The sequence below is a fragment of the Schistocerca nitens genome, chromosome 4 (genome assembly GCF_023898315.1).
Source record: "Schistocerca nitens isolate TAMUIC-IGC-003100 chromosome 4, iqSchNite1.1, whole genome shotgun sequence".
NCBI classification, from domain to species: Eukaryota; Metazoa; Arthropoda; class Insecta; order Orthoptera; family Acrididae; genus Schistocerca; species Schistocerca nitens.
In genome coordinates this window covers 148,054,100-148,079,201 of record NC_064617.1, presented here as the reverse complement: position 1 = coordinate 148,079,201, position 25,102 = coordinate 148,054,100, and the positions used below count along the sequence as shown (strand labels likewise).

The following is a 25,102-nucleotide window of genomic DNA, read 5'->3' as shown; positions in this document are numbered from 1 at the left end:
ATATGGCAACACAGTAAGAAACTACCAATAATATTTATTAACAGCTATGATATAAAACTTTACTTAACGTTGGTAATTACTTGATTTGTGGTATTTGATGTCCTATACCTAAGTCAATGAAATCTGTATAACTTGGTTGTCTCTTGGCAGTCTATTCTAGGCAGTGTATTCTCACCGTGACTGAAACTATTTGTGCAAACACTCGTTTAACTGTCCTAGTTCTCTGTAAATAGCGACAGTTCTCTATAAACAACGACTGCTAAGTCAGAACTGTAGTTTTGTGAACAGAATTGTGCTCCGTAACGTAACTGCAAGAAGAAAAGTTGGCCTTATCGCTACTAGACGAACTGCATGAAGGGTTGACGTTGCAGAAACTAAACTGACAAGGGCACCTTACGGTCTCATAAACTCAGTTCGAGATGAGACTTCGACGGGTAGTAGTATACCTCAAGAATATCCACCAATAAAAGTTATATAGCGCGCTAGACAGAAGATTCCGAGAAAAGGGCTCTAAAGTTTTACGTGTAAGTCATGCGAGTACACAGGTCAGTTTGAACGATATGGCGGCATAGCTTAATGGAAGTGCTGCCATTTCTCCAAAATGTACTCCTCTTGTTCAGAAAATTATAGCGAAATAAATTCCTGAGAAGACTGTATAAAGATACAACCAACAGTGTGTCATCAACTGTCATCAAGAATTTTTAATGAAATGATGCAATATTCTGTAAACTTACTGGCTTTCTGATGAAAGAGAAGTTCTCATGAATGTTAATGGAGTATGTTTACCAAGAAATCTTTTTTAAAAAAAGGTTATTCTTGTGAACAATTGGCTTTCATAAATAGTATAAGATGTCAACATTTTTTTGTTTTAAATGTCTTTAAGATGATAATCATTCTGGTGCTTGTATATAAAATACGAATTTGACAAATAATGACTAATTCCATTACTTGATGGAGAAATACATGCATGGTAGAGACACGCGACCATTCAGATTTGACACAACTTTGAAATACAGGAAGGTCTTGATTGCACTTCTATATTAACTGTTATGCGTATCAAAATTTCATCGTCGGACTGAAGATTTAAATCAAACTTTAGTACAAAGCCCATGAAAGTGAGAACAAAAACCAAATATAATACAAATCTCATATAGGCATATTTGACAATGCCGTTTCCTATTCGAAGAGAACCAGTGCCAAAAGTTATTGGAAAAGTTTTATATAAATAAAACCCTGCCCAAAATTTTGTTACAGTGTTAGCTACAGCTTTAACTTACCTCCATTAACAATGCATTTGAAACTATACAGCTTTTTTAAAAAGAAAATATTAACTGTAATTCACATTTTATGTCAGTTAGCTGTAGCCGTCACTTCACAAATAAATTCCTTTATGATTTAATTGATAACATTTCAAGCTATTAACTTATTTAATTTTTAAAACAATTTAAAAGCAAAATGAAAAGTTATCCAAAGGTAGGATCGAACCTCGATCCCGAGTGGCAAATAAGTTCGCCACAGGCGCAACCATTTCGCTGTAGTGCCAGAGCGTAATGTTGACAGGTACATGAGCTGCATGTAAAAATTTAGAGCCCTTTGTCTCTGAATCTTCTGATTAGTACGTTTTACAACTTTTATGGGTGGACAACCCTGATGTGTACTATTAACTTGCAAAGTTTGACCCCGAACTGAATTTCCCTTGTGAGTGTCTGGAGCTCATTGTCTTTTCTTCCTTTTGGCAGAAAGATCTCCATCTCTCCCAATCAGGAGGAAGCAAGGTAGCCTCGGTTGACAGCGCTTGCTCTGGCGGCTGTCAACACTATACATGAACGAATGCGACACGCTAACGGCTGGGGCAGCGGAAGTAGAAAGTAGTCCTGAATAGTATGCGCCATCTGAAGGCTGGTGCTGGACATTAAGATGGCGAGTGAAGTGCCTGTGTGGTGGCAGCCTCTCATGGTGTTGCTGAGTACCTATTCAGCCATGTACATAACAAAAATGGCTCTGAGCACTATGGGACTCAACTTCTGAGATCATTAGTCCCCTAGAACTTAGAACTACTTAAACCTAACTAACCTAAGTACAACACACACATTCATGACCGAGGCAGGATTCGAACCTGCGACCGTAGCGGTCTCGCGGTTCCAGACTGCAGCGCCTAGAACCGCACGGCCACTTCGGCCGGCTGTACACAACACATACATTGTGATGTTTTCTAGGCATTGAGTGACTCTCCCTCATATAGCTGCGCTCCGCCTGTACAATTTCAATGTAAAAAGTTGTCAAACATTTGCAACTTCTCATTGACCAGAAATAAACCTGAGATGTGCACACAAAACCGTGTTTCCCAGAAATGTGAGGAGGGTAAGGACTATATACAGAATATCATCCTCAAGAGGACTACTGTTAGAACACCGCTGTTAAAAACATCCTTCTCGATGAAACAGCTTTACTTACGAACATAATGCAAGAGTTTGCTAGTGACTGGATATCTACTCTGATGGGAGATCGTCTGCAAACCACTGACTGTGTCGGAAGTGCGTTTTTATCTGCAAGTTTGCAGATGTCTGCTTTATTTAAATTATCAAGAGCGCGTCAAAACAGCAAACATAAGTTTCTATCTCCATTCTTGTAGAGGTTGAACAAAATTATGGAAACACCGCGAGATAGGTATTCTTGAATATAAATGCAGATGGTAGCCAAGACTGCAGCGTATTTGACCTCGAACAGCCCGTGCGCAGTGTCCTCGATAGTTGCAGATGACAGTCGTTGACGGAACAGTGATGAGTGTAGTTGTGAGTACATCATATCGCAGCTAAGTCAATTCGAATGTGGGCAAATTTTTGGTGCTCAGTGATGTGTGCTTCCGTAACCAAGGCAACCGAAACGTTTTGTGTTTCAAGAGCGACCCTATCGAAGGTTTATGCCACACACAGGGAAAGCGGAAATACACCGAAGAGCCAAAGAAACTGGTACACCGCGAGCACGCAGAAGTGCCGCGACACGACGTCGCATGGACTCGACTAATGTCTGAAGTAGTGCTGGAGGTAACTGACACCATGAATCCCGCAGGGCTGTCCATAAATCCGTAAGAGCACGAGGTGGTGGAGATCTTTTCCGAACAGCAAGTTGCGAGGTATCGCAGATATGCTCAATAGAGTTCGTGTCTGGGGAGTTTGGTGGCCAGCCCACGTGTTTAAACTCAGAATAGTGTTCCTGGAGCCACTCTGTAGCAATTCTGGACGTGTGGGGTGTCGCATTGTCCTGCTGGAATTTCCCAAGTCCGTCGGTACGCACAATGGACATGTATGAATGCAGGTGATCAAAAAGGATGCTTACATACGTGTCACCTGTCAGAGTCGTATCTAGACGTATCAGGGGTCACATATCACTTCAACTGCACACGCCCCACATCATTACAGAGCTTCCACCAGCTTGTACAGTCCCCTTCTGACATGCAGGGTGCATGGATTCATGAAGTTTTCTCCGTACCCTACACGTCCATCTGCTCGATACAATTTGAAACGAGATTCGTCTGACCAGGCAACGTGTTTCCAGCCATCAACAGTCCAATGTCAGTGTTCACGGGCCCAGGCGAGACTTAAAGCTTTGTGTCGTGCAGTCATCAAGGGTACACGAGAGGACCTTCGGCTCAGAGAGCCCATATCGGCGATGTTTCGTTGAATGGTTCGACGGCTAACACTTGTTGATACCCCAGCATTGAATTGTGCAACAATTTGCGGAAAGGTTGCACTTCTGAACGACTCTCTTGAATCGCCGTACGTCCCGTTCTCGCAGGATCTGCTTCGGGCCGTGAGATGTGTGAGATTTGACGTTTTACCGGATTCTTGATATTCACGATACACTCGTGAAACGATTGTACGGGAAAATCCCCATTTCATCGCTACCTCGGAGATGCTGTGTCCCATCGCTCGTGTGTTCACTATAACACCGCGTTCAAACTCAATTAAATCTTGATAACCTGCCGTTGTAGCAGGATAACCTATCTAACATATGCGCCAGACACCTGTTGTCTTATACAGGCATTGCCGACCGCAGCGCCGTATTCTGCCTATTCTGTCTATTTGAATACGTATGCCTGTACCAGTTTCTTTGGTGCTTCAGTGTACATCATGCACTAAGTCACAAAGCGGCAAAACAGTGTGTTGCGTGATAGTGAAAGATGGCCATTGAAGAGGATTGTGACGAAAAATAAGAGGGCGACAGCTGCAAAAGTCACAGCAGAACTGAAGGTCGCACTCACAAATCCTGTCAGCACCAAAGCACGATAGGAGCTCCACAAGCAAGGAATTTCAGGGCGAGCTGGAATTCCAAAAGGATTCATGAGTGTTGGAAATGCCCGTAACAAGATGACGTGGTTTCGAAGTTATGAACCGGGACTATGGAGCAATGGAAGAAATTCATTTGGTCGGGTGAGGCTTGTTGCACACTGTTCCTATACAGAGGGGTCCAAAAAAATGTATCCACTGTTTAAAAGTCCATAACTTGCACACTAATTGACGGAGTTGTCTCATTTTTGGTGAAAGTGTAGCTTACAGTCCAACATAAAGATATCACTGTAGGTGTTCGAAACGGTCACCATTAACATCCACACACAAACGATGCCGCCGAATTGCAGCACGAACTACTGACTGCAACGTGTTCAGTTGGATATTTGCACATGAATGTACGATGGATTCTCGAAGTTCATCCAATGTGCGTGGCTTTTGTAGATAAACGACGTCCTTTAGGGCTCCCCACAGGTAAAATTCCATTGGAGTTAGATCTGGGGAACGTGGTGGATACTCCACAGTACCTCTACGGCCTATCCATCTTCCTGGTAGATTTTCGTCGAGATACGCCCTAACACGATTTTGGTAATGAGATGGGGCACCATCTTGTTGAAAGTAAACTCTTACGTCTCCATACAAGTCTCAGATGGCAGGTAAAATGGATGTCTGAAGCTTATTAAGGTACACCTCACTGGTCACTCTACCGTCAAAGAAGAATGGCCCAATCAAGGCCCGGTAAGACAACCCACACCACACATTTACTCCTGGCAAATTCACGGCTTTGTCTACATGGACGTTAGGATTTTCGGCGGCCCAGTAGATGCAACTGTGGCGATTTACTGTACCACTGAGTTTGAACTGTGTCTCATCAGACCACACAATCATCTCTGCAAACTCTTCATCGTTGCGCACCTTGTTAGTAAACCACTCGCAGTACTCCATTCTACGATCTGGGTCGTCCTCGTTCATTGCGTGTAGCAATTGTGGGATGTAGCACTTCCACTTTGCTGTCTTCAGAATTCGCCGAACACTTAAGCGACTCACTCCAGTTTCACGGGCACACTGTCTCACAGACTTCTGTGGTGAGCGAGTGAATTGTTGTAACACACGACGGGAGTTAACTGGACTTGTTACTGTTACAGGTCGTCCAGATCGTTGTTTGTATACATCTTTAACACAGCCTTCGGCTTCAAATTTGTCTCGAATGCGACGAATCGTTAAACGTGTCGGTGGCTCTGTTTGATGCTCACTTCGCCCTCGCCGTTGAACCTCATTAATGTTTTCGTACTTAAAATACCACTTCAAAACTGACTTCCTTTCATCGAATGTAAGCCTTGTGCCAGCCATGTTTACTCGAGTAACTAGGTGCAACTAAGAACAAAACACTGAATATCTGGCGACTGTCATCTGACAAAACGAAACAATGCAATATAACGCTTGTGTGGCAGTTGCCGGAACTACAAACTATTACACTACCAAAGATGAGATAACTCCGTCAATTAGTTTGCCAGTTATGGGCTTTTAAACAGTGGATACATATTTTTGGACCCCTCTGTATTGTGGCCGAAAATGAAACACGCCGGGGGTTCAGTGATATTTCCAAGACGACAGGACATCTGTTTACACAGCGCGTATCGTCCAGGGCTGGTTTTTTGAGCACGAGGTTGAATTGTCGCATATCCCCTGTCTACCGCAGTCACCACATCATTATATTACTGAGTCTTTTTGGTCTACTTTGCAGAGAAGAGTACTTCATCGCTGTCCACGTTCTACATCGACGTACATACTCCGCTAGCCACCAAGCGGTGTGTGGCGGAGGGCACAATTCGCGCCAAAGTCATATCCCCCCCCCCTCCCCTCCATCTGTTCCACTCCCAGATCGCGCGAGGGGAAAACGACTGTTTGAACGCCTCACTACGAGCACTTATTTCCCTTATCTTTGAATGGTGATAATTGCGCGATTTGCAAGTTGGTGGTAATAATATACGCTCTACATCGTCGGTGAAGATCGGATTTCGAAATCTAGTGAGTAGCCCCTTCTGTTTAGCGCGCCGTCTATCTGTAAGTGTATCCCACTTCAAACTTTCTATGAGACTTGTAACGCTCTCGCGATGGCTAAATGTACCAGTCACGAATCTTGCCGCTCTTCTTTGGACCTTCTCAATCTTTTCAAGCAGACCCAACTGGTAAGGGTCCCATACAGACGAACAATAGTCCAAGACTGGACGAACTAACGTATTGTAAGCTACTTCCTTTGTTGAAGGAATGCATCGCTTCAGGATTCTAGCAATAAACCGCAATCTGAAGTTCGCCTTACCCGTTACTTGTGTAATCTGATAATTCCATTTGAGATCATTTCGAATAGTCACACCCAGATACTTGACGGACGTAATCGCTTCCAAAGACTGGGCATTTATTTTATACTCGTACATTAATGGGGATTTTCACCTTGTTATACGCAGTAGGTTACACTTACTAATACTGAGAGATAACTGCCCCGCATTACACCACGCATTTATTTTCTGCAAATCCTCACTGACTTGTTCACAACTTTCCTGTGATACTACTTTCCTGTAGACTACAGCATCATCGGCAAACAGTCTAAGTCAATACCACCAACCAGATCGTTTACGTAAATCGTAAAAAGCAGAGGACCTATTACGCTGCCCTGGGGCACACCTGAAGTTACGCTTGTTTCTGATGAAATCACCCCGTTCAGAACGACATACTGCTCCCTGTCTGTTAGAAAACTTTCTATCCAACCGTATATGTCATCGGATAGACCGTAAGCGCGCACTTTTTATAACAAGCGACAGTGCGAAACTGAGTCGAACGCCTTTCGAAAGTCGAGAAATATGGCATCAACCTGGGAGACGGTATCTAGAGCCTGTTGTATATCATGCACAAAGAGGGCCAGCTGTGTCTCAGATGACCGCTGTTTCCTAAAACCGTGCTGGATCCTAATCATCATCATTACGCGAACGTGCGACTATTTTGCAGGAAGAATTGCATAAAATTTCCTTGAAAGTCACACAGGACTTGTATTTATCCATTCCGAGGTGACTGTAAGCCGTTTTATGCCTACGGCGTTTCTACACTGTATTAGACACGGTAATGTGTTGTGTTTTTGGTGTTTCCATAGTTTTCTCTACCCCCTGTGCAGTCTTGTGAAATCGAATGAAACTTTTTGAAACGTCGTGTGCATTATATGTGTAATACATCTAAATCTACATTTATACTCCGCAAGCCACCCAACGGTGTGTGGCGGAGGGCACTTTACGTGCCACGGTCATTACCTCCCTTTTCTGTTCCAGTCGCGTATGGTTCGCGGGAAGAACGACTGTCTGAAAGACTCCGTACGCGCTCGAATCTCTCTAATTTTACATTCGTGATCTCCTCGGTGGTATTAAAAATACTGAAAAACTGAGGCTGTTAAAGTCTGTTTGTTCATGTAACATATTTTCAGAAAATTTTTCTCTATGTAACAGTGTTTCTAATAGTTCCAGCATTCAAGTTTTCTATCATTGTTTTCTACGTGGAGTAAAGTTAGGCTGTTGCGGTTTTTCATTTAGTGCGTACCTATTGAAGTACATTCCGTTAGCTACTGAGGATTTATCAAGTGGTTGGGCCTGAAAACATCAGTCTGTTCTTTGTAACGCATATGGAAAGTTTCCCCCGTTTTGCCTACGTAGAACACAGGGCAAGTTTTATGCTGAAATTTAAATATTCCACTGTTTCCGTTATTATGGTGTTTATGTTTATCGTGTTGGGCGAGTGGTATCCAAGTTCGTTATTTGTGGAGAAAAATATTTTATATTAGTAGTTCTAAATGAGTCAGCAATTTTTTATGATGGTATACTGAAGTATGGAATGGTTCTGAAGATTTGTGTTGGGCCGGTTGCTTTCCCTGTAATGCTTCTATCACTGATAACTGGCCTGTATTTTGTTGCATAGTTCGGTAACTGAATTTTTGAGTAGCTATTATTAATTTTTTATTACTAATTTTTTCTTGTGTTAGTGTTTTTTGTTTTCTAGGTAATGTGTGTGCCGCGGACAACATGGCTCCAAATGCAGGACACTTGTGTGTTTTTGGACGGTGTGATGATTTGTGTATCGTGAAATGATTGTGCCTTTGTTTCCTGTAGACGTAATAATTATTATTCAGTGGGGAAGCTTCATGCAATGCGTATCCTTACAACAGCGGAATTCCTTTGTCAACTACGACAAAATATGGTCATACCCAGATTCAGAGCGGTAACGTCAGCTTTATAACACCCACGTTCAAACAGACTCTCTTTATAGTTCAAAGAAGAGGAATATTCTTAGTAAGACAGGTACGTGTCTGTTAGATAGGAAAATGATTTGGTCTTTCTCAATCTGCAAGATGCTTGTCTCTTTAACGTATTGTGGAAGGCACGATTTTGTAGGGCGATGGTTACATATTTCTGAAAAAGTGGTGAAAATGACATATCTCGTTGTGTGGATAGAGAAATATAACGCCACTTTACTGCCACAGAGTGAACTGTAGAATTGTGCTTTTTGTATGACACATTCATTGACACTTCTTCCGTCACTGTCAGCTATACAATGAGGTGACAAAAGTCATGGGATACCTCCCCATATCGTAACGTCCTTTTGCCCGGCGTAATACAGCAACTCGACGAGCTATGTTGCCTCTACAGCCGTCCATAGTTGAGAAAGTGTTGCCGGTGCAGGATTTTGTGTACGAACTGACCTTCGATTATATCCCCTAAATGTACGACGGTATTCACGTCGAGCTATTTTGGTGGCCAAATCAGTCGCTCCAAATGTGCAGAATGTTCGCCAAACAAATCATGAATAACTGTGGCCCGGTGACATGGCACACTGTCATCCATAAAAATTCCATCGTTGTTTAGGACCATGAAGTCTATGAATGGCTGCAAATAGTCTCCAAGTAGCCGAACATAAATATTTCGAGACAATTATCGGTTCAGTTGGACCTGAGGACCCAGTCCATTCCATGCAAACACAGCTCACGTCATTATGGAGTCACCACCAGATTGCACAGTGCCTCGTCGACAACTAGGGTCCATGGCTTCGTGGGGTCACCGCCTCACTTTAACACTACCACCAGCTCTTACCAACTGAAATCAGGACTCATCCAACCAGACCAACCGATATGATCACGAGGCCAGGAGAAGCGCTGCAGGCGAAGTCGCGCTATTAGCCAAGGTACTCGAGTCGGTAGTCTGCTACCATAGCACATTAACGCCAAATTTCGCAGCGCTGTACTAATGGCTACTTCCGTCGTAAATTCCATACTGATTTCTGCGGTTATTTTGCGCACTGTAACTTGTCTGTTGGCGTTTTCACAACTCTTCCCAAACGCAGCTCCTCTCGGTCGTTCAGTGAAGGCCGTCGGCCACCGCGTCGTCTGTGGTGAAAGCTAACGCCTGAAATTTGGTATTTTAGGGACACTCTTGGCACTGTAGATCTCGGAATATTGAATTCCCCAACGATTTCCGAAATGAAATGTCCCGTGCGCCTAGCTTCGACTAGCATTCCGCGTTCAAAGTCTATTAATTCCCGTCGTGCGGCCATAATCACACCGGACATCCTTTCACATGGATGACCTAAGTGCAAGTGACAATTCCGCGACACAAAGAATGGGGCCCCTCCACGCCCACACTAACGTGGTGACCAAACCAAAAGTTCTACTGTCACCTCCGCATAACATGTTAGTTTTTGAATCAGGAGTCACAGGATGCGGGCTGTGGCGTTATCAATGCGTCTGGGTAAGATTACTCATTTACATGGTCCATCAGGAGATAGAAAGTGGACGAAAGCGATCGAAGGGTAGCGGTTGTGAAGGCAGAGGAAAAAAAGTGCCAAGGCAAGCGCCAAGGGAAAAAACCTCTGCGACAGTAGGACGGGTAGTAAGGGCAGTTGCGGCTTCCTAGCTGCGACAGTGCATGCAAGGTGTGGTTAAGTTAGTGCGAGGTATCGTGCATCGTTACCTTTGCCGTTGCGGAAGCTCGTTGTAGGGCTTGTTGCAGTTGCTGCGTCCCTGTAACAGTTCAAGGTCGTCATATATTAGTGGGCGATCGGTCACAGATCGGCTCACAGTGTAGGGGGTGCGTGTGGCTGGTTTGCGTGCTGTGTACAGTACGGTTTCCCCGCGATTGCCTGTTTTTCGGCGGGTCGAGCGTCTGGGGATACCAGTAGTAGCTGTGTTGCAGGGGCTCGCCAATACTGTCGTGTTAGCGTGCTATGGACCATAGATGTTTAGCTCCTTGCCAATAGTGTCTTCGGTCTATTATGTTTCCATCTATGGTTGTGGTCGTAGTTACCCAGAGAAAGGATAAACGGGTTACGCGAGTCTCTCGTGTTATTGTACAGTCGTGTAGAGAGTTTTTGGAATGCCTGCAAGATGGTATCTAGCCGATATTCCCGGTGAAGGTCCGCGGTGCGTGTGTAGCGCGGAGCGTTGCTTATGATTCTGAGTATTTTGTTCTGTATAAGCAGCAGACGGCACAGGCGCGTGGGCGCAGCGTATCCCCAGACAGGGGCTGCGTACGTCATCAGGTGTCGAATAAGTATGTACATGGACCTAGACACCCTCCTATTCAGTGTGCTACGCCTGTTAAGCATAGGGTAGAGCTGAGCCTCGCGTTTGCTTTATTGGTCACGTGTTGAATATAGTCCCCCCAGAGTAGTTTCCGGTCCAGCCATACATTTGACCTTCTCGCGGAAACGTATTGGGCGTGCATGTAGTGTTATTGGGTTGCAGTGCTGATGTTTGCGCAGTAGTTTCGGTCTTCTAGTGAACAGAACGGCTTTGCACTTGTCGACGTTTACTCTAGCACGCCATTTCAGCAGCCAAGGCTCTGCCACTCTGAGTGCAGTCTGTAGTCGTGAGTTAGACGGCTTCCAATCTTGCGTAAGGATGGCAGAGTCATCCGCGTAGATTGCCACCGTCGTGTTGTGTGTAGCTGGAAGGTCGTTATTGTAGACGTTAAACACTAAGGGCCCTATGATGCTTCCTTGGGGTACTCCCGCCTGGATACCATGTCGTGTCGATTCCGCCATTGCACTGTTCTTTAATAGCTTGTGTACGCCATACTGTATATGTGCATATCGCTATCCCATAACTTGTCACTTCTGTACATCACAAAGTCACATCAGCGTCTTTCTTTCTGTCTTCGATGTTTATTATTGTCAAATGCTTTTCGAAAGTCATGAAACAATGCATACACCTGATTTCTTTGAGCCACGCTTTTGAGGCTGTCACGAGAGAAAATCACATGTTCGATGGGACTACGTGGAATTTCCTCCCCAGCATGAAGGCTGCAGTGCGATTTTGGGGGAGGGGGGCGGGGTGGAGGGGGCGGAGCTCTCCGACTGTCGTCTGGCGGCGCCATCCTCAGGCCGGCACAGGCCAGTGACGTCAATCGGCCGCCGGCCGGCTGAGTGAGGGTGTTCACACGGGGAAGCAGTGATCATGCGCGTCGCTGTGGGGATTAAAGAGCGCCCGCGGCGTGCCCGTAATTGAGCGCCTCGAGACGGCCCCGTGCCGTCTCCCGCGGCGAACAAAACGCCTCCTTTCATAAACACTCGTTTGTCGTGTAATTTGCCGGGCCTCGTACCCTGAATAAGCGCTAATTCCGAGGGCGCGCGGCGGGGCGCCGGTGGCGGCGTTACGGCGTATATAAGCGCTCGGCACCCACCTCGCGGCAGACACACCACCCCGTGGTCACGCTACTCGACGCCGGCACGGTGAGTTGACCGCCGCTCCCGCTCCTGTTCTAGTAACGCACCGCCTGCTGCTCACCCAAGCGGGCGGTTAACGCCAGAAACGTTTTTTCTGCCGGGTTATGAACATAGTTCATTTATGAAGCGGCGAATGAAAATTAGTAAGAAGGCCGGGATTCGAACCCGGGTCTCCTGCTCACTAGGTAGGTACAACCACTCCAACACCCTGGCAGAGTGGCTTTGCAGAACTGCACGGACCACCCTAGAAAACCACCTCAAACCAAATTCCTAGTCACGCCTCAGCCCCCTAAACTAGAACAGCATTTCGTTTAATACTGAGGTGCTATTCCAATATAGTTGGAGATCCTCTGCAATGCTGTTCGAGTTTAACTAGTGGGCTGAGGCGTGAGTCGGAACTTGGGTTGAGAAGGAAGGCGTGCGAGGATAGTCTGTGCAGTTGTACAAGTCCACTGTGCCAGTGCGGTGTAGTGGTTAGCACACCGGCCGAGCGAGCAGGAGACCCAGGTTCGAGTCCCGACATAGGTAAAAATTTTCATTCGCCGCTTCGGTCTGCATGTATATGTAGTAAATGTCTGAGACCTGAAAAGGTCTCTTGAATCATACAGTTTCATTTAATACTTCATTTCGTTATTTTCCAGAAAGTTAAAACAAAGAATTACAATTTTTAAATAGAACATTATTTTTTCTATCATTTAGCGGTTGTATCTAAACCAGCCGTCTATAGATGAGTTTAAATCAAATTTCTATGAATTTCAGTTAGGGAGGTAGAAACATCCAAAGTTTTTTTTAATGGATGCAACATGCTGTATGTAACTCGCTGTGTTCAAATGGATGTTCTGATGGTGGAATATTCATTAAGTGAGGTGTTCAAACGAGCGACCGTATTCGTGAACTAACAACTCAATCCGCCTTAAGTTCTAAACGTCCTGAAGAAGACATACAGGGTATCCCAAAAAACCATCGACAAGCTTTACGGACAGGTTGCTTACACAAAAACAAGAAAGAAGTCTAATAATCAAGGGCTCTAAAATGCATATTTAAGAGCTATGAGCATTTGTTCATCTACGATACAATAAATAGATCTCTTCTACTGCCAGCTGTTTAATTTCCATGTTTTGGGAAGAGAAAGTGTTGACCACGACCAAAAAAAGTCTACTAAACGTGGGGTCTAAAATGCGCACTTTAAGAGCTATGAGCACTTGTTCATCTTCGTTAGTGTGAAGCATATCACTTCTACTGAACAAATCCTCATAGCTCTTAAGGTATGCAGTTTGGAGCCCATGTTAGCAGACCTTTTTGGTCCATACTATCTCCTCCAGAAATATGGAAATCAAAGAGCTTGAACAGATGTATTTCATATTATCGAAGATTAACAAGTTCTCATAGTTCTTAAGGTATATATTTTCGTGCCCATGTTCATTAGATATTTTTTCCTTGTTTTGGCGTAAGGAACTTGTCCCTCAAGCTTGTCCGTGCTTTTTTGGGACACCGTCTATAAATCTGCTGGTCTCACAAAGAAATAAGTTACCACAGTGAGCTGTTACGCTCGGTTAGATCGCAGAATGTATCCTTACACTGCCGTATGCAACGCAGGTCGGAATTCACACTGCCACTGATATCGACGAGCAATTAAATTCCTCACCACTACAAAAAAGCGCTTCGAGGATACTGTCGTTGCTTGACAACAGCAGGTCGTTTAGAAGGAGAATGAATCGTGCATTCAAGAAAATGGACAGTCGTGTGAACACTACATTTAAATGAACCTCAACCACCAGAACATCCATTTGAACACAGCCACTTATGCACGGCATGCTGCACTTGCCCCTAAAACTCTTATTATTTTTAATTCCCTACTAAAATTGGTAGAAATTTGATTTGAACTGATTTGTACACACTTCGATTTAATACATCAGCTACATGATAGAAAAAATAATGATCTATTTGAAAAATTATAGCTCGTTGCTGTTACAGTCCTTAAAATAACTGAATAGACTACGTTCATAACCGTGCAGAAAGAGTAACATTTCTTACAATTAGCTGTCTAAATAAATATTCGTTTCAGTGATTATTTTGTAAGTTGCAGAGAGAAACATATTATGAGAAACACCTTTATATTAGAGTGTTGCAACATAGATCTATAGCGCCAGAAGCAAATTTCAGTCAAACACGGTACACAAATAACTTAGTATCAGAAAATAAAATGAACCTTAGGATGTAGCTTTATGTGTGGGAGTTGGCTTGAGAAAGTGGTGGCACGTATGCATATCTCTGGAGCGTACGGAGAAATTTCAACCAAATGTCGTTTACTATTTACAGTGTTAACTTAAAAGCCAGCGAAAAAATTACGTCGGTTGTTAAGGTATATTTTTGAGTATATTGTAGTATGGGACTCGTTGTCTCTAAGTAGTTGCATTTCGTTTAATTTCTTAATCCTATTTATATTTGTATCTTTATTGCATAGGCGATATGCACTGTTTGTCTTGTCTGGAAACAAACTGTTCCATTCACTCACTGAGCAAGCTGTTCATTACTCTTCGCACTCAAGCTTGCATTCAGTTCTGCTCGATTCTGTCTCCGGTTTGTTTTTCCATCATTTTTAGGTGTACGTTAACAGTGACACACACCAGGATGGATAGTTTTACTTCCAAGAGTTGGCCATATGCACCTAGTCTGTGGATTCACTGAATGAAAATTAAGTGCGGCGCAACGACAAAATGTTGTTCTGTCCCCGCAATGACTGCAACCACATCACAATTATTTTGAATTTGTACATAGGTGCATTATTTTGTGTTTTGCATTGTACGTTTTGGTTATTGCATATTACGGGTCTTTTCACTGTTATGGAAGTATTTTCACAGAAACAGAGCAAAATGGGATAAGAAACCAATACATCATTTGCAAAAACTGACAACGTCAAGTGAAGGAGACACAACGATATGTTATATTTATTAAAAAAAAATTGTAGTCTTGATCGATATACGATCAAATAGTAGCAAGATAAACGGTTTCACGCAAGCGACAGGTATAACTTGAAAATAGCTGTTTATCAACCGAAACTATTTGTCCAATTACTACTTCATTATATTCCGATCAAGTCTATTAAAATTTATAACGAATGAATCTTAATAGCCTCCGGAGATCACTGATTCCTGAAACAAAAATATTCAGAAAATGTCCCTACACTGTCTCCGAAATGCTGTCGGTGGATTTCAGGGTCACCCTGTCACACTCTGTGAAGACAAAACTGCCAGACGCCTAATCCCTTTATGTAAGACGATGACAACCTAGGTAAAAATAACTTTGCTGCTTACGTGTCAGCGAGACGTGAGGTAGGGGACAGCCGCTAACCTTTCGCAGTGCTTCCTCGAGCGCCACGTGTTCTTTGTGTTCGTGTTTTGCACTGTCATGTGTGGCTGGCTGCACACTGCTTCTCGCCATTCTAATCTGCCAGTCACATAGTAATTTTGTTCCAACTGATGGGGAAAATATTCTCGGTGTAAGACAATCCTAGTGTTCCTATTTGTGAAGCTGGAAAAGTACTGACATGTAAGCATAACTCAGCAACACCTGGAGCAGTTTCATTGGCACTTGATACGTATATTATAAAAAAAAAATAGCGTTGGCATAAGACACTCATAGTAACTTTACGTGTAGCATGCGACATTAAACGGAGTGACAAGTAAAAATAATCGAAAACGACCAACATTAGTGTCGAACTCACACTTTTCCAGGTGTCTAGGTTGGTTGGTTTTGGGGAAGGAGACCAGACAGCGTGGTCATCGGTCTCATCGGATTAGGGAAGGATGGGGAAGGAAGTCGGCCGTGCCCTTTCAGAGGAACCATCCCGGCATTTGCCTGGAGTCATTTAGGGAAATCACGGAAAACCTAAATCAGGATGGCCGGACGCGGGATTGAACCGTCGTCCTCCTGAATGCGAGTCCAGTGTCTTACCACTGCGCCACCTCGCTCGGTCATAGGTGTCTAGGAGGCGGCTTGACACGTAAAGCATAACTCTGGAACGCTGGGTGCAGTTTCAAATTTGAGTTCTATTACATTGTGATAAATAAGTAATATGGCAAGCCCGGATAAACAGCTAGTATATTTCAAATAAAAAGAACTGAAAACCACTCTTCGAATGAAACTTAACGTCAGGTGACCTCCTTGACGGTAGGAAGGGCATAATACAAGAAATAAAAGGGAAATAGTATGAGATGATATTATTACGCGTTTTCACCTCTTATTTCAGTTCCGTGAAATGTTGCATTTATTTATCGCTTTTCTGCTTTACTTTTGGTGACTTTACAACAAAGTATCGTTGAAGCTTAGATCTTACTTTCGTTCATCTTTTATTAAAAATAAAATCGCAAGATTACTGTTGCCACACTTATGAGTGAATTTTTAATTGCTCACACTCGTAAATATGTTAAAAATGAAAACGAAATAATGGATTAGAGCACAAACGGTGCGATATCGATCAACATTGCGATGTCTGATGACTTTTTTTTATGAACGTGGACCACCTTCTTCCAATGCACTGTCTTTTGTGTACGTAATAAGACGTTCGTCTGTGGTTCTTTTAAGTAAAAGCAATGCCATTGAATAAGACCGGATATGAGAAACACAATATCAGTTAATAGTTCTTAAAAATGCAAAAGATACTCTCATCTCAATATATATTTCATACTCGTACACCATCCTTCCTCGAGCTGCAATGTACAGATATGAAGTATCACGGAAAGCAGTGTTAATGTAACTGTGGGCTTTCTCATTTAACTCTGCCGATGCTTGTTGCTGTAATGTTCCTGTCTGTCTGACATAGAGCCAATCTTCCGGTACAGCGCATTAAGTTCTGTCACCTAAAAGAGACATCGTTATGAAATTCCTAAAATAACAGTGGGAGTTGTGCAGGCTGTAGTCTAGTGATGAGCATTTTAGACATTGGCATCACATCTGGAATTATGTCACTATTTTCGGTTTCCTCTAGCACTTGAGTTATAACAGATAATTATGTAAACCAGGTAACAGTCAATGCTATAAAGACCTAATTTTCTTCACGGAAATTATGTTTATCTCGAAAGTCGCAACTGTGTTAATAATGAGTTTTTTCATACGAACTACGACAATAAACAGTTTTAAAAATGGTAACTGTTCATAGCACAAATAAGCTGTTATCAATTAATACGGTCACGAGGCATACAATTATTGTTAATATTTCTACAAATCTGCGAAGTCTTCTGGGAGGCAATCATACAACAGGAGGAAAACAAGTACAAGAAACATATGAATCCAGTAACAGGGTGGAAAAATTTACATGAAATAATAGGGAAATATACTTGCCCCCCCCCCCAAATTCTTAGAAAGCCCTGTAAGAGCTATGTACACGTACGGATTTAAGTAACTTTGGCCTAAGGCAGTCTTAGTAGTTGTCTTACAAGCGAGAGCACGTCCCACATTGAGATTAAGTAACTTAGCAATTTCAGTCTCCCGAAAAATATCTCGCAGTGGGTGACAAAAACAATCAGCACGGCTCTTAATTAGTGCGGCTGTACTTGCTCATGAAGAAATAACGTTCTCCCTACAGCCCACTGTACAGCACATTTCCTCATTAGTTTTTAAATTTCTTACAAAAAGGTCCTGTTCATTTCTCTGTAGGACTTATAGTTTGCATGTAGCGACCGAGAGAATACGAAAATTTTGCAAGCTGCAGGTTGCATAAAATGCATAGGTAGGGGCAGCCGAATCACTATATATGCTCTATGCGTTGAAAAAAATATGTATATATATTTTCAGCGCATATATATATATATATATATATATATATATATATATATATATATATATATATATATAACGCAGAGTTGAAAATATATATGTTCAACGCATAGCGCATTACATCCAGGAGCTGTTTAGCGATCCAGCAGAAGGAAGCAATTTGTATATCTATTCAATTGTTGCACTGGACACAACGTCAATCTAGCGACACACGTTCAATAATGACTGTTAACGAGAAGTATTTTACAGCTTCGTAAATACCTTCTTAACTAAAGGCAACTGGAAGGAGAAAGAAGCAGTGGCAACGGACTCCCCTCACGTGTTAGCTAGCAGAGGCGACTCTACGGAGCACAACCGCCTCCGGCTTAAAGCGCCGCGCGCCACACATGCAGCAAGCCAAAGTGCACGAAAGTGGCCAGTGGTCCGCTCTCACCTAGTTTAAAACGGCAGTCTGTGGTTACACACACGCACAGCGAGATTGTTTACTCGGCCGCCTTTCCGCGTATTTGTGAACGTAAAGGTGCTGAGAGAAAAAGATTATGGAGCGGAAGGGTACACAAACATGCTCTGTGGAGTGTATATTTTCCGTAAAAATACGTGTTATACCAAAACATCCGCGAGAGCGTCCTGTGCCAGAACGAAATCACGAGCGACCGAGCGCGCCGCTGGGATGAAAGGCGAACAGCTCAGACATACACAGCCATTTCTGCAGTGGCGGCACCGAAATTATAGCCCACCGCCTTAGTAAACGTACTGCGTCTGATTCACGAACAAGCCTAACATTTAGCAGCCTTTACTTACGACTTCTTCTATGTAAGCGAACCAATAATTCCCTTCTCTTATTCAACGACCTGCGACTTCCAAGACTGAGAGCTAGAGAAAGTCTAATCATGCTAGTTACCCTATTAAATAGACGCTTTACCCGTTTCATGTGTTGCCTCACCCAACTACGAATGGCGTAAATTTACTTTGTAACATTAAAGAACTAGCAGAACTAATATTTGTTCTCAATGCGCGTATTTCCTTATCCCTTTTCATAAGCGTGGCTATGAAATACTAAAACAATAAATCGTTAACACAGTCTGCACGTCGTTTATACGTTACGTTAAAGCACAGTAACATATATATCACAAGAACCGGAACTCACTATAGATTTTTTTTCCGTTATCACTTCGCGAAAATGTTTTCAATAGAGTGCATTAATTTTTGTACAGTATGAGGTATACCATTCAATAACATTACAGCTTTACCTCATATGACAATCCACAAAAATATTACACTTTCATCTGAATAGCCTACGTCAAATATTAATCCTCAACAACTATCATGGTGTTATTGATATGTGCACTCTTTGGACAAACTGTTTTTTATTACAGCTATTATGAAAGTTATTATAATTTCTTTAGGTTTATTAATTTGTACACATGTTTTGATAAAGGATGGGGCAGTCTACTTCTTAGCAAAAACAGCTATTCAAAGCAGGTGTAAATGCAACTCTATGCAAACGTTGGTGCAACAAATCGATAATGTAAAACAAAAGCGATTGCAACTTTCGGTCTCTATCGGTTAAATGTTGTGCTGTCACCTCACATGTAAAAGACTGTACATTTGCAAGTGCTGTGCTAACGAACCTTCCGAAGACGTCTGCGAAAACGCCCGAAACCGGTAAAGGTTGATAAAATAAAATCGATAACATATGAATCATAACAAAAACTATTTAATAGTGACTAGTCGCTGCAAATCTTTCCTCATTAATCTACGATACGGTCACGGTATTTCTTAACCCATTATCATTTTTTGTCAATATCCCTAGTTTTATTTAATAGCTGGAACCCTGTCTACAGTACTGCTGGATCAAGTGTTGTGACTGACCGAGGATGAAGGGGTACGATGTATCATGTTGTAATTCAGAAGGAAACAGAAAATCAGTGTTCGTGGAATCAAAATGTAACACTATGTATGGTCTTTTACCCTTATGTGTGGTCTTTTACTCCTCAAAACGAGATACAAAAGAATACGAAGCAAGAGAATCCTGGGCGTATTGAGCCTCACATTGTAGTTCCAAATATTTTGATTTCATTTCTTTTGTTCCTTCATAATACATCTCTTCCAAATGTAAACCAATATAACATTATACGTTAAAACACAGAGTAAGCTAATTTTCGATACACTACAGAGGATCAGATGTGTGTATGGTTTGGTAATATTTCTATAGCATTCCTCATTCCGAGACGTTAAAAACGGTTACGATGACACGGTGCACAAGGATCATACTTATGCGTCACATGTTTCAGCATCTCAGTTGATGATATTTCCCATAGTTTTTCACGGCTGCCTTTGTCGCTTCCTGATAGACAATTGAATGAAAAATTCTGTCTGTGATTTAATGCTAGTTATTATTAAATGAAAACAGATCTTGCGCAGAGAGAGTGTACAATTATTTTGTCACAGTTAAAACCATAAAACTAGTTGCTTGAAAGTCTAAATGAACTAGACATGAAATGTTATTTTTCACTCGTCTGACAAAGAAATTTATATATCAGAGCAGCGTCTTATCCCCACTGAAATGGTAATCATGAAAAACCACATACGTAAGAAGCGGCAAGCAGTATTTTAGACAACTGATGCCTGAATGTACTCAGTTGGAGACACTGTCTGTCGTCGATCAGCAGAGACGTCTAGAGTCCCACTCTCTAGTAGCCGTCTATGTGCTGAAAGCGCACATTGACGCAAGCCGCATCGTTCAAATAATTGTCTCCCGTCTCTGCTATAACGGGGTCTCGACTTTCCATTAAGGGATGATTGAAGAGGGTCGAATACGCAAGGTCTCGAAAATAGGCAACCAATTAGAGGCGTCACGTGTCACCGCGAGCTACAGCTCACTATATTAAGTACTTGAACGATAACATCACAAGGCTATTGTAGTAAAGAATCTAATGCAAATGACAATAAATGTGAGTTTTATCCTGGACTCCGTGATTATCCAATGTGTATTACGCTGCTACTTTGCACAGTATCTAAAACGTGTAATGCCAGAGAAACTCGACCTTTATGGCCTGGAGTGGTAAGATGCCAACCGATGTTGGTTACAAAATACAAAACATGTTTTCAGAAGAAGAAGTAACAGATCATTTGTTTCAGTTCTCTTAATCTCACATCGTTAATATAGTGATTTTTTTATTCTGTACGTAAATTCACGACTAATTCCCTTTCGACTGCGGGCCAGACTTTATAAAACAGAGTTTCTGCATCGGGTAGACAGGTGGTTGCGAAGTAAGATTACGTCGTCTTCCATGGGAATCTTAATTTAATTGCAAATTATTCCTAAGCCCCTTAAGAGATAATCTCCATTTAATTACTTTCTTGTCTGCTAGACGGGTATCGGCGAGAGTAATGCCACTATAACTCGCGTGGTATAGTCTTCTTTATTGTGTGTATTCTTCAGCAACTTAGGAACTAAAGATTATCGGATTATTTCATTTACTAACGGAGCTAGTCTCTTATAAGATTTAAGTACTCTGTATTCTGAAGACCAGTTTTGTGCTCTACACTGTGCTAGAAAGCGAAAAAGTCAGAGAAGGCTTCCAGATTACAAGTACTTAAAACAGTTTACAGCAGGCTTTTGAGGTATCATTTCAGCTAGTTAAGCAAACCGGTTTCATTTATTAATAATACGGATATACATAAGGCACAGCCGCGCATCCTGAACATCTGAATTAATATGGAATAGTGGGAACTAGTAATCAATTAACTTGAAAAGGCGACAGCGAAAAAGTGCAAAAAGCACATGCAATAAACATTTGCCACATTGATGGTATTGTTTTTCCCGCTAATTATGGTGAAGGTTAAAATGAATAGTAATTGACTGCAGTGAATATATTTAATTTTTTGCGCTGTCGATAATCCACAAATAATTAGGTTTACTGGTAGAGACGTGGATAATATTTTTGAATATGGCAGAGTAATAATTTAACAAAACCAATAAACAGGATTCTCTATACTACGAGCAATACACCGTAAACGCTACGGTACGATCAATATACAAAATATGCTAGGTTCTAAGCCTGTACGTTAAAAATGCGACTCGTTCATAAATAAAATTGCTCTCAACTGAATAAACTTTTGCACAGAGAATTGTAGCTATTTACGTGTAGCCTATACCGTAAAACAGTCACGGGGCTCAAACATGTCAGAACATAAAAATACTGATGTGCTACCGTATCCTTCCCTCCGCAGAGAAGCTACAAGTTTCACACATTGTGAACTGACGTTTAAGCAGGAATTTATCCTTTTAGTGAAACAGGCGGCAAGTCTGTTCCACAAAGTAAAGAAAACGGAATTTTCCTTAACAGTTTGGCATGTACAGCACTGCTCCAGAATTATCCGCACACGATTGTTTTCTACATGAACAGGATATCTGAAATAATGCCAGTAGTAAGTGGTGCAAACTACAATAAAAGTTCGGAAAAGCCTAAAGTATAGCGTACCCATGTTTTAGTAAAGTAGTATCTGACTTTACTTTGTCGCTTGTCACTACTCTGCAGTCTACAGCAGCCCTACGTCAAACCAGTATACAGGATGGGCAGAAACAGTCTGAAAAGCTCGTAGGTTTGTTACTGAGTAGGTTGCGCTGAGAAATAATTGTTAAGAAAAAAATCTACATGTTGCGCCGTTTCCGAGTTAATTAGCAGTGAAGTTAGCCAATCATGCCATATCGCACGTAAATTCAAGCGGTCCGGCAGATACATCAGTTGTTCTCACGGCGTAGATGATAGCGGACGAGAATGGTCAACCTTTGACTCGGGTTCAATGTTTAGTACCGTCCCATGTCCAATTTTTTGCATTGGTTTCTTGTTCGCATTTAGGAAACCAAACGAAGAACTCGTTTGGTGGCACAGTTTCTGGTGGGCCGCTTGAATTTATACGTGCAGCTGCCTCATTGGCTAACTTCAGAGCTAATTGATTCGGAAACGGCACAAAGTATCGAATTTTTTTTCTGAATTATTATTTCTCACCACAACCTACCCCGTAACAGTATTACAAACTTTTCGGATTGTTTCTGAACATCCTGTATCGTGTATTGAAATACTTACATAAGAAACTATGCGTCTATCGGATCTGCAAGTGCACCATCGAGCCTTATGCGAATATCTACAAGTCTCCATGTCCTCTTTGACATCTTGCGGAACATCTCAGGCATTATACTTCTAAAGGCGTCCTCAGCACTTGTGCGCATTTGTTCCTCAGTCCTGTACCGACGTTAGGCAACATGGGACTTGATTATTTGTCATAATGAGTTGTAGTCCGTTCCGGGTTTCGTGGTGGCCATTCAACTGCGGCTAAAAGTGTTGCCAGACCACACCCAATACAGCCACCTCGAATTTGTCCATCGACGCACTCACACACCTGAACAGAACACTGTGCTGATGGTCCGTCCTTCTGAATCACACATGATCAACGATTCCTCTGTCATCAAAGAAAATATTGTCCCAAAAGCTGTCGTGATGACATTCTGACTCATCTCATAACATGAGGAGTGTTCCTTTCTAATTCTTGCACATAATGAGGATTCCTTCGGCCAGGAAACCGCATCCCCTCTGTGTGAAATGCGATGTATAGCACACTGATCAGAAAATGACACTCCTGAGCGGGACAGCGCATGTGGAAACTGTGCCAAAAGAGCACCGCAGGCAGTACCTAGCTGCTGAACATAGAACAAAATCCATTAAGTTTCAGATCTTTTTAGGGTTCCGTTCCTCAGTCTGTAAAAACATAATCCTTAAAGGATGACTTAGCTGCCCGCCTGTCTGTTCAAATCCCTTTTTCTTACGAATAGGTAACGTATCATGTTGAAATTTATATAAAATATTAAAGTCCATGATCCCTTGGCGATGTAACAAAGTGAAGCTTTTAGGTCAATGGATACAGAAGTTACGGCCATTTTGTCACATAATATGATACTTGCAAACTCTCACATCAAAACCTATAGGGTATTTGATTTTGACCAACATCGTTGGAAGTGTCAGCGATGTTACTTGTGATGCTTATATACGACGAATAAATATCTTTCCGTTGACCTAGAATCATGAAATTTGGCAAGAAGTAAAGGAAAAAAAACCGCAAATTATTGCTTTGTTAACTGTATCATAGGAAAAAAATATTTTTTGTCATTTGTTACCCGATTGTCTGTCCGTCTGTTAAGTCCCCTTTTTCCGAGAACGGGTTCTACAACTACGTGATTACTCTGCTATTCACAATAAAATACTTGGCAGAGGATTCAGTGAAGCACCTTCAAGCTGTCTCTCTACCGTTCCAATCTCGAACGGTGCGCGGGAAAAAACGAGCACTTAAACTTTTCTATGCGAGCCCTGATTTCTCTTATTTTATCGTGATGATCATTTCTCCCTATGTAGATGGGTGCCAACAGCAAGTTTTGGCAGTCAGGGGAGAAAACTGGTGATATAAATTTCATGAGGAGATCCCGTCGCAACGAAAAACGCCTTTGTTTTAATTATTGCCACTCCCATTCACGTATAATGTCTGTGGCACTACCTCGCCTATTTCACGATAATACAAAACGAGCCGCCACCTGATGCGGATCCCACACCGCAGTGCAATACTCCAGAATAGGGCGAACATATGTGGTGTAAGCAGCCTCTTTAGTGGACCTGTTGCACTTTCTATGTGTTCTGCCAATGAATCGCAGTCTTTGGTTTGTTCTAGCCACAACATTATCCCCGTGATCGTTCCAATTTATCTTATTTGTAATTGTAATCCCTGAATATTTGGCTGAATTTACAGCCTTCAGATTTTTTGTGACTTATCGCGTAATCGAAATTTAGCGGATTTTTTCTTAGTACTCATGTGAATAACCTCACACTTTTCTTTATTCAGGGTCAACTGCCGCTTTTCGCACCACACTGATATCTTAACCAAATCATTTTGCAATTCGTTTTGGTCATCTGATGACTTTACAAGACAGTAAATGACAGCATCATCTGCAAACAATCTAATAGGACCACTCAGATTGTCTCTTATGTCGTTAATATAGATCACGAACAATCCTGTTATATCAAGTTGAACTTTATGCCACATACTGAGATCTGTAGCCCCTTGGTAGCATAAAAATATTAAGCTAGTGAGTCAATGCCATCAAAAGATACGGTCAGTTGTGTCACATATTTTGAGACATGCAGACTCATTCAGCACAATCAATGGAGTCCTTCCCTTTCACGTAGAATCTTGGAATTTGGTAAGGGGAAAGGTTTCACTCTACAAGTAGGGAA

The 25,102-nt window shown here is 42.2% G+C and overlaps 1 protein-coding gene across 1 annotated transcript in view; it reads left to right on the top strand.

Moving 5' to 3' along the window:
* Nucleotides 1–12,017: 12,017 nt before the first annotated feature.
* The window catches only part of LOC126252835 (ion transport peptide), a 356,162-nt gene continuing 343,077 nt past the window's right edge, over nt 12,018–25,102 (top strand). The window contains exon 1 of the mRNA XM_049953778.1: nt 12,018–12,047. The gene's annotated coding sequence lies outside the window, so the exon portion shown is untranslated. The remainder of the gene's footprint in view (nt 12,048–25,102) is intronic.